The 10,009-nt window shown below is 38.2% G+C and overlaps 1 protein-coding gene across 1 annotated transcript in view; it reads right to left on the bottom strand.

The window, feature by feature from the left end:
- NEGR1 (neuronal growth regulator 1) overlaps window positions 1-10,009 on the bottom strand; it is a 1,042,362-nt gene that overhangs the window by 300,129 nt on the left and 732,224 nt on the right. The window lies entirely within an intron of this gene.

Below are 10,009 nucleotides of genomic sequence, written 5' to 3'. Positions count from 1 at the left end.
GAAGAACTGTACAAAAAAGATCTTTACGACCCAGATAATCACGATGGTGTGATCACTGACCTAGACCAGACATCCTGGAATGTGAAGTCAAGTGGGCCTTAGAAAGCATCACTATGGACAAAGCTAGTGGAGGTGATGGAATTCCAGCTGAGCTATTTCAAATCCTGAAAGATGATGCTGTGAAAGTGCTGCACTCAATATGCCAGCAAATTTGCAAAACTCAGCAGTGGCCACAGGACTGGAAAAGGTCAGTTTTCATTCCAATCCCAAAGAAAGGCAATGCCAAAGAATGTGCAAACTACCGCACAAGTGCACTCATCTCACACGCTAGTAAAGTAATGCTCAAATTCTCCAAGCCAGGCTTCAGCACTATGTGAACTGTGAACTTCCTGATGTTCAAGCTGGTTTTAGAAAAGGCAGAGGAACCAGAGATCAAATTGCCAACATCCACTGAATCATCGAAAAGGCAAGAGAGTTCCAGAAAAACATCTATTTCTGCTTTATTGATTATGCCAAAGCCTTTGACAGTGTGGATCACAATAAACTGTGGAAAATTCTTCAAGAGATGGGCATACCAGACCACCTGATCTGCCTCTTGAGAAATTTGTATGCAGGTCAGGAAGCAACAGTTAGAACTGGACATGGAACAACAGACTGGTTCCAAATAGGAAAAGGAGTTAGTCAAGGCTGTATATTGTCACCCTGTTTATTTAACTTCTATGCAGGGTACATCATGAGAAACGCTGGGCTGGAGAAACAAGCTGGAATCAAGATTGCCAGGAGAAATAACAATAACCTCAGATATGCAGATGATACCACCCTTATGGCAGAAAGTAAAGAGAAACTAAAAAGCCTCTTGATGAAAGTGAAAGTGGAGAGTAAAAAATTTGGCTTAAAGCTCAACATTCAGAAAACGAAGATCATGGCATCCAGTCCCATCACTTCATGGGAAATAGATGGGGAAACAGTGGAAACAGTGTCAGACTTTATTTTTCTGGGCTTCAAAATCACTGCAGATGGTGACTGAGGTCATGAAATTAAAAGACACTTACTCCTTGGAAGGAAAGCTATGACCAACCTAGATAGCATATTCAAAAGCAGAGACATTACTTTGCCAATAAAGGTTCGTTTAGTCAAGGCTATGGTTTTTCCTGTGGTCATGTATGGATGTGAGAGTTGGACTGTGAAAAAGGCTGAGTGCCGAAGAATTGATGCTTTTGAACTGTGGTGTTGGAGAAGACTCTTGAGAGTCCCTTGGACTACAAGGAGATCCAACCAGTCCATTCTGAAGGAGATCAGCCCTGGGATTTCTTTGGAAGGAATGATGCTAAAGCTGAAACTCCAATACTTTGGCCACCTCATGCGAAGAGTTGACTCATTGGAAAAGACTCTGATGCTGGGAGGGATTGGGGGCAGGAGGAGAAGGGGACGACAGAGGATGAGATGGCTGGATGGCATCACTGACTCGATGGACGTGAGTCTCAGTGAACTCCGGGAGTTGGTGAGCAACAGGGAGGCCTGGTGTGTTGGGATTCATGGGGTCGCAGAGTCGGACACGACTGAGCGACTGATCTGATCTGATCTGATACTATTTATATTAGCACCTCCCCAAATGAAATACCTCAGTATAAATCTAATAAAATATGTACAAGATCTATATGAGTAAAACTACAAAACTGTGAAGAATAAACTCAGAGAACTAAATAAATGGAGAGATATTTCATGTTCATGGATAGGACGACCCAATACTAGAAAGATGTCAGATCTTTTCAACTTTATCTATGAATTCAGTGTAATCCAATAAAAAACCTAACATGCTATTTTATGGATATCAACAATATGATTCTAAAATTTATATGAATAGGCAAATGACTCAGAATAGTCATTGCAATACACTGTAATAGTCACTGAAAGACAAAGACAAAATTGGAGGACTGATACTACCAGGCTTTAAGACATAAGATGACAGTAGTCAATATAGTGGGTATTAGCTAAAGTATCAGAGAAGGCAATGGCATCCCATTCCAGTACTCTTGCCTGGACAATTCCATGGACGAAGGAGCCTGGTAGGCTCCTGGTAGCCTCATGCCATGCCAAGAGTCGGGCATGACGGAGCGACTTCACTTTCACTTTTCACTTTCATGCATTGGAGAAGGAAATGGCAACCCACTCCAGTGTTCTTGCCTGGAGAATCCCAGGGACAAAGGAGACTCGTCGGCTGCCATCTATAGGGTCGCATAGAGTTGGACATGACTGAAGTGACTTAGAAGCAGTAGCAGCAGCAGCTAAAGAATAAACAAATAGATCAATGGAAGAGAGAGCCAATATTAAACCACATAAATATAGTCAACTGATCTTTAACAAAGGTGCAATGACAGAACAATGATGCAAAGATAGTCTCTTCAATAAAGAGTACTAGAACAACTGGACATCTACATGCTGAAAAATGACACAGACCTTATACTCTTTCCTAGCATCAGGGACTTTTCCAGCGAGTCAGTTCTTTGCATTGAGTGGCCAAAGTATTGGAGTTTCAGCTTCAGCATCAGGTCTTCAGGACTGATTTCCTTTAGGATTGACTGGTTTGATCTCCTAGCATTCCACAGGACCCTCAAGAGTTTTCTCCAACACCACAGTTCAAGAGTCTTTTCTACACTACAGTTCAAAAGCATCAATTCTACAGCACTCAGCTTTCTTTACAGTCCAACTCTCACATCTATACATGACTACTGGAGAAACCACAGCTTTGACTAGATGGACCTTTGTGGCAAAGTAATGTCTCTGCTTTCATATAGTATGAAAAGTCTTCATACGGTATGATTTCAATGATATGTCATTCTGGAAAAGGCAAAACTATGGAGACAATAAAAAAACATTCGTGGTTTCCAGGGGTATGAGTAGAGATGAGTATATGCAACAGAGGATTTTTAGGACAGTGAAAATATTTTGTATGATATTATAATGATGGATATATGTTATTATACTTTTGTCCAAACCCACAGAATATATAACACCAAGAGTGAGCCCTAAGGTACATTATGGAGTATGGGTGATTATTATGTGTTAATGTAAAGTTCATCCTTGGTAAAAAATGTCCTTGGTAAAAAATGGATGGGTAATATTGATCATGGGGAAAAATTCATGTATTTCGGGCAGGGGTATATGAGAAATTTCTGTACCTCCCTCTCAGTTTTGATGTAAACCTAAAATTTCTCTAAAAAATAAAGTCCTTGGAAAAATAAAGTATACAAAAGAATAAAATAAATAAACCATAAATACAGTTATGACATCACTCACAATTATCTCCACTCCTCTGCCCATTATCTGATTTTGAAAGTACATACTCTGTTACCCTGAACATTTTCAGTGGGGTATGGAAAGACAGTGCCAGCTATGAGATAGGATGCAAGATTTATTGTAGGTTAATATCAAATAGGTCAAGTGATAGATAATTTCTGAACTCATTCCAACAGAAATGACAAGTGATACTTTTAAGGCAAGTAGATATATTCTAAGCATAAATAAACTTTTGACGTTATGAGGTGCTGCTTTTCAATGAATACATAAATTTGGGAGGGGACTTTCTAACACATGAATTCAATGATAGAATACTAAGTATTTTCTCACTGGAAAAAAATTCAGTAGCTAAATGGTGATGAAGAAATACAGCACATTTTATACTGAGATTCAGTATTGAAGTTACAGGAAAATTGCCCATCATAGCTGATCTATATACATTTAAACCTACATGTTTGTCAAATTAATTTTCAGCTCTGTTTCTGGCTACATTCAATTGAAACTCCTCCTATGGAGTCAAAACTACATACTTTTAATTCCGCTCAGAGGAGGATTTATTGGGCTTGTGTTCATTTATTCAAGAAGCGTTTATGAAGTATCTTCATTTCAGCAGAGTCCAGAACTAATTGCTGAAGTGGGAGGTTAAAAAGAAATTATAGTGATATTCTAAATCATTAAGAGGCTTACAAAAAGTTGAAGAGCCATCTCAAGCAAAGGGTATGATAGCATGTTATGGCTCTGTGTATTGATGTATCTGATGTAGAAAAATGATTGGATCAAATGTACTAAACAGGCAGGAATTCCATGAAAATAATACCAGCTATAGTCTAAAGTCTTAAGATAGACTTAATAGATTCCTTGACTGAGAATTGTAGAGTATCATTTACACAGATATATTTGCATCCAATCCCTTCATGGATCACAGACTTGTCATGGTGAAGAGGCTTGCATAACTCAATGAAGCTATGAGCCATGCTATGCATGGCCTCCCAAGATGAGTGGGTCATAGTGAAGAGTTCTGGCAAAACATGATCCACTGGAGGAAAGAATGGCTAAACAACCCAGTATTGCTGTCACGAGAAACCCATGAACATGAACAGTATAAAAAGGTAAAAGATATGACACTGGAAGATGAGCCCCCCAGGTCAGGTATACAGACATAAAATAAACATTTTGTACAGGTAACAAACAGAATAGCTGTATCACAAAGCAGTCTCAATTATCAGGATATATCTGGTTATATTCTTGGGGGAGGTTTTGACCTGAATTTTCCAAATAATTGCAACATGTCTAACTCACTTATTAACACATGAAATCGGTGACCCCATATTGGCCCCAAGGTCATGATATTTCAACATGGACATCTAATAATATTGTTCACTTCAAAAAAATAGCTAGGATTTGTTACACGGAATATAGAAAGCTGGAAGAGTATTAACCAAGGAACCCCATGGGCCACTGTAGTTTGATAAAGGAGATCTGAAACAGCAGTCCACAAAGAATATCTTGAAATAGCTTTACACTCAGACAGTGAATCACAATAGTATAAAGAACTAGTGAATTCTTTAAAAGGCAAACAAAACCTCATGTTTCTTCACAGGAACCATCTCGGGGAATGGGCTCGAACAATGGTTCAAAGTGATTTTATCTTGACCTTTGTAAAAACTGTAATAAGTGTTGGAAAAAAAGTCTGAAGATCAAGAATAGAATAGAATTCTTTGCTAAACATCTGTCCTTCGGCAAATCAAATACATTACCTCAAAACATTACATTAATAAGCACTGATAACATTAATATGTACACTGATTTATTTGTTTGAAACTACTATAAAACCAAGTCATAAGTCACAAAAGATGCCTGAGGTTCTGTTACTATATTTAGAAAGACATATTCAGTTTAGCTCTCTGAGAAATGTCCAACACTGAAGAAATAAATAAATTTAGAAATAAAAAAAAATCTTTCAGGAAAGATGATTTTAATAATGGCAAAAATAAAAAAGGAAGGCAACATTAGGCCTTCTGGCAAGAGAAGGGAGCAGATACCAACAAGTAAGGATATAAGCTTACAAAGAGCAGGCTGGGGACACTGGGTATGAATTTTCATATGCTAGCCTAGATGGTGTGATGTTTCCTGTGGCGCCCCTCCTTTGGTAATAAATAATAAGAGGGAAGTCTGTTACAACAAACTATTTGGAATGCTTAACAAGTGCTTTCACAATAGAGGAAAGACTTATTGTTTTCAAAGTCTGTAGCTAGATTTAGAACTGGGTTAATAACTATAACAGCAGAGCTGAAAACCTTATACTCTCTTGTGTAATATAACATTAACCCAGAAACAGGTTCATTCACTTGTCCAATGTCCCAGGGCTAGACATTCTCTACTAAATGTCTAATCTGATTTTCAGTCACAATTCAACTATCATTTTCTTCCATGGGCCCCCGCACAACCCCATCCAAAGCATAACTGCTTCTTGCTTTATGCATCCATAATACCATATGTGCAGTTGTACTGAACTGTAAATTTTCTTTATATATTTTACTTCATATTAGAAGGTCAGCTCCTTGGAGGCAGGAAGGTTTCATTTATCTTCAAACTCACGATATTCAGCATTGTGCTTGATGTATAGACATTGCCCTACATTTAGGGTTTGTGTTTATTTTTTAAAGGAAAATGAGTATGTGATTAAATTCTTAATTAAATGAACTACTTTCTGGTACCTACTTGCTTTATGATTTATTCATTAATTTGGCAATAATTATCATCTTACATGGGCAGGAATAAGTTACATTTTTTTTTCTTTCTACACCAAAGAATTCGGAAACCTGAATTTTCAAGTCTCTGCCAAATACTTTTGTAAATGTGCCAGACTTCTCAGTCATTTAATATGGACCATGTTAAAGAGATGCTCAATTGTTTATTACAGCAAATACTGGCTACTGCACTTCTATCTCATATATATATATATATATATATATATAATTACTTTTTTACTGGGCAGAACAATCTTAAGGATTCTAATTATATGTAGGGCTACTTAATAATTAAATAAAATACTAATAATAAACATTTTGAAAATAGAAAACAGTTTTCTACAAGGTTATACATTTATTTTATCCATTTTAAAATAACTCTGGTGAGCTAAAAATCTTTAGAGAACTATGGGCTTATGGATATATTCTACTTTGGTAAGTTATATACTTGTCAGTTCTTGTGAAAATATTGTAGGACACAAAATTATTACTTAAGTGAATTATTCAGCAAAACCAAAATGTGAAGTAAGAAGTCTCACATCTGAAAGTTTAAATTATTATTTCTGCATCACAACTGTGCAGGTTATAAATATTCCTTTTTATTTTTATTGTTTTTTTAATAGAAGACTTGAACCAATCTAATGCATGGCAGGTAGTGACTTCATAGAAATGTTACCGAGTCCAAGCTTGCTCTGTTCAACACACAACAGGCTAATGAATCCGAGAGACAAGGTGTTGAGGTAAGAAATACGACTTTACTCTGAAAGCTGGCTCACTGAGAATATGGCAGATTAATGTCTCAAAGTACCATCTTGTCAGTGTCTGTATGCTAGGTTCTTTTATAGAACCAGAGAGAGAAGTGGTAAGGAACTAAAGTAAAAAAGGCAGAGTAGAGTGGGAGATGCAGCAAGGAAGTAAAGTAAAAAGGGTCTTCAATCTTGGAAGACATCTCCAGGAAAGGCCATCCTTTGGAAGGGACGTGTTAATCTCTTCTCTTTTGTAGTCATTTACAGGTGGGCAAGGTCACATTATCTCCTTGTGAGCTAAACAAAGGCACTCTAGTTTAACAGGTAGGCAGAGGGACAAGATCCTCTGAGATAGGCCATTATGTATCACTTAAAATCCAGTCTGTTCTTCAACAACCAAATCATGAGTCCTAGAGTAGGCGTCATCTGTCCAGAGGAAAGAAGGTATTTTTCTTCCCAAAGTTTCCTTCTGCATACCCAATCTTGTACCATCAGGGCTGCAACTGACCAGACAAGGAGATCTTTTTTCTAATTGATTCATGTTGCCATATAGGCTAGGTGAAACCCAGCTTGTAAAAACAACAGAAACTGCAGCTATTGAATTCTACACATACGGAAAATACTAACAATTTTAAATACTTCTGGCTTTTTAGGTGTTTTTTAAATTCAAGAAAGTAGGAAAAACCACTAGACCATTCAGGTATGACCTAAATCAAACCCTTACAATTATAAAGTAGAAGTGACAAATAGATTCAAGGGATTAGATCTAATAAACAGAGTGCCTGAAGAACTATGGACAGAGGTTCGTGACATTGTACAGCAGGCAGGGATCAAGACTATCCCCAAGAAAAAGAAACGCAAAAATGGAAAACAGTTTTCTGTGGAGGCCTTACAAATAGCTGTGAATAGAAGAAAAGTGAAAGGAAAAGTAGAAAAGGAAAGCTATACCAATTTGAATGCCAAGCAATAAATGCTGGAGAGGGTGTGGAGAAAAGGGAACCCTCTTACACTGTTGGTGGGAATGCAAACTAGTACAGCCACTATGGAGAACAGTGTGGAGATTCCTTAAAAAACTGGAAATAGAACTGCCTTATGATCCAGCAATCCCACTGCTGGGCATACACACTGAGGAAACCAGAAGGGAAAGAGACACGTGTACCCCAATGTTCATCGCAGCACTGTTTATAATAGCCAGGACATGGAAGCAACCTAGATGCCCATCAGCAGATGAATGGATAAGAAAGTAGTGGTACATATACACAATGGAGTATTACTCAGCCATTAAAAAGAATACATTTGAATCAGTTCTAATGAGATGGATGAAACTGGAACCTATTATACAGAGTGAAGTAAGCCAGAAAGAAAAACACCAATACAGTATACTAACGCATATATATGGAATTTAGAAAGATGGTAACAATAACCCTGTGTACGAGACAGCAAAAGAGACACCGATGTATAGATCAGTCTTATGGACTCTGTGGGAGAGGGAGAGGGTGGGGATATTTGGGAGAATAGCATTGAAACATGTATAATATCATGTATAAAACGAGTCGCCAGTCCAGGTTCGATGCACGATACTGGATGCTTGGGGCTGGTGCACTGGGACGACCCAGAGGGAGGGTAGGGGAGGGAGGAGGGAGGAGGGTTCAGGATGGGGAATGCGGGTATACCTGTGGTGGATTCATTTCGATATTTGGCAAAACTAATACAATATAGTAAAGTTTAAAAATAAAATAAAATTAAAAAAAAGAATGCAGAGTTCCTAAGAATAGCAAGGAGAGATAAGAAAGCCTTGCTCAGTAATCAGTGCAAAGAAATGGAGCAACACAATAGAATGGGAAAGACTGGAGATCTCTTCAAGAAAATTAGAGATACCAAGGGAATATTTCATGCAAAGATGGGCTCAATAAAGGACAGAAATGGTATGGACCTAACAGAAGCAGAAGATATTAAGAAGAGGTGGCAAGAATACACAGAAGAACTGTACAAAACGATCTTCATGACCAAGATAATCAGGATGGTGTGATCACGCACCTAGAGCCAGACATCCTAGAATGGGAAGTCAAGTGGACCTTAGGAAGCATCAATTTGAACAAAGCTAGTGGAGGTGATGGAATTCCAGTAGAGCTATTCCTAATACTCAGAGATGATGCTGTGAAAGTGCTGCACCCAATATGCCAGCAAATTTGGAAAACTCAGCAGTGGCCACAGGACTGGAAAAGGTCAGTTTTCATTCCAATCCCAAAGAAAGGCAATGCCAAAGAATGCTCAAATTACTGCACAATTGCACTCATCACACATGCTAGAAAGTAATGCTCAAAATTCTCCAAACCAGGCTTCAACAGTATGTGAACCAAGAACTTCCAGATGTTCAAGCTGGATTTAGAAAAGGCAGAGGAACCAGAGATCAAATTGCCAACATCTGTTGGAGCATCGAAAAAGCAAGAGAGTTTCAGAAAAACACCTACTTTTGCTTTATTGACTATACCAAAGCCTTTGTCTGTGGACCACAACAAACTGTGGAAAATTCTTAAAGAGATGGGAATACCAGACCACCTGATTGCCTCTTGAGAATGTGTATGCAGGTCAAGAAGCAATGGTTACAACTGACATAGAACAACAGACTGGTTCCAAATAGGAAAAGGACTATGTCAAGGCTATATTGTCACCCTGTTTATTTATCTTCTATGCAGAGTACATCATGAGAAACGCTGGGCTGGATGAAGCACAAGCTGGAATCAAGATTGCCAGGAGAAATATCAATAATCTCAGATATGCAGATGACACCACCCTATGGCAGAAAGCAAAGAACAACTAAAGAGCCTCTTGATGAAAGTGAAAGAGGAGAGTGAAAAAGTTGGATTAAAACTCAACATTCAGAAAACTAAGATCATGGCATCTGGTCCCATCACTTCATGGGAAATAGATGAGGAAACAGTGGAAACAGTGATAGACTTTATTTTTGGGGAGCTCCAAAATCACTGCAGATGGTGACTGTAGCCATGAAATTAAAAGATGCTTGCTCCTTGGAAGGAAAGTTATGATCAATCTAGATAGCATATTGAAAAGCAGAGACATTACTTTGCTGAAAAAGGTCCCTCTAGTCAAGGCTATGGTTTTTCCAGTGGTCATATATGGATGTGAGAGTTGGACTGTGAAGAAAGCTGAGCACCGAAGAACTGATGCTTTTGAACTGTGGTGTTGGAGAAGACT

Source organism: Bison bison, unplaced genomic scaffold (genome assembly GCF_000754665.1).
Source record: "Bison bison bison isolate TAMUID 2011002044 unplaced genomic scaffold, Bison_UMD1.0 scf7180017864271, whole genome shotgun sequence".
Taxonomy (NCBI): Eukaryota; Metazoa; Chordata; class Mammalia; order Artiodactyla; family Bovidae; genus Bison; species Bison bison.
This window is presented reverse-complemented; position numbering and strand designations above follow the sequence as displayed.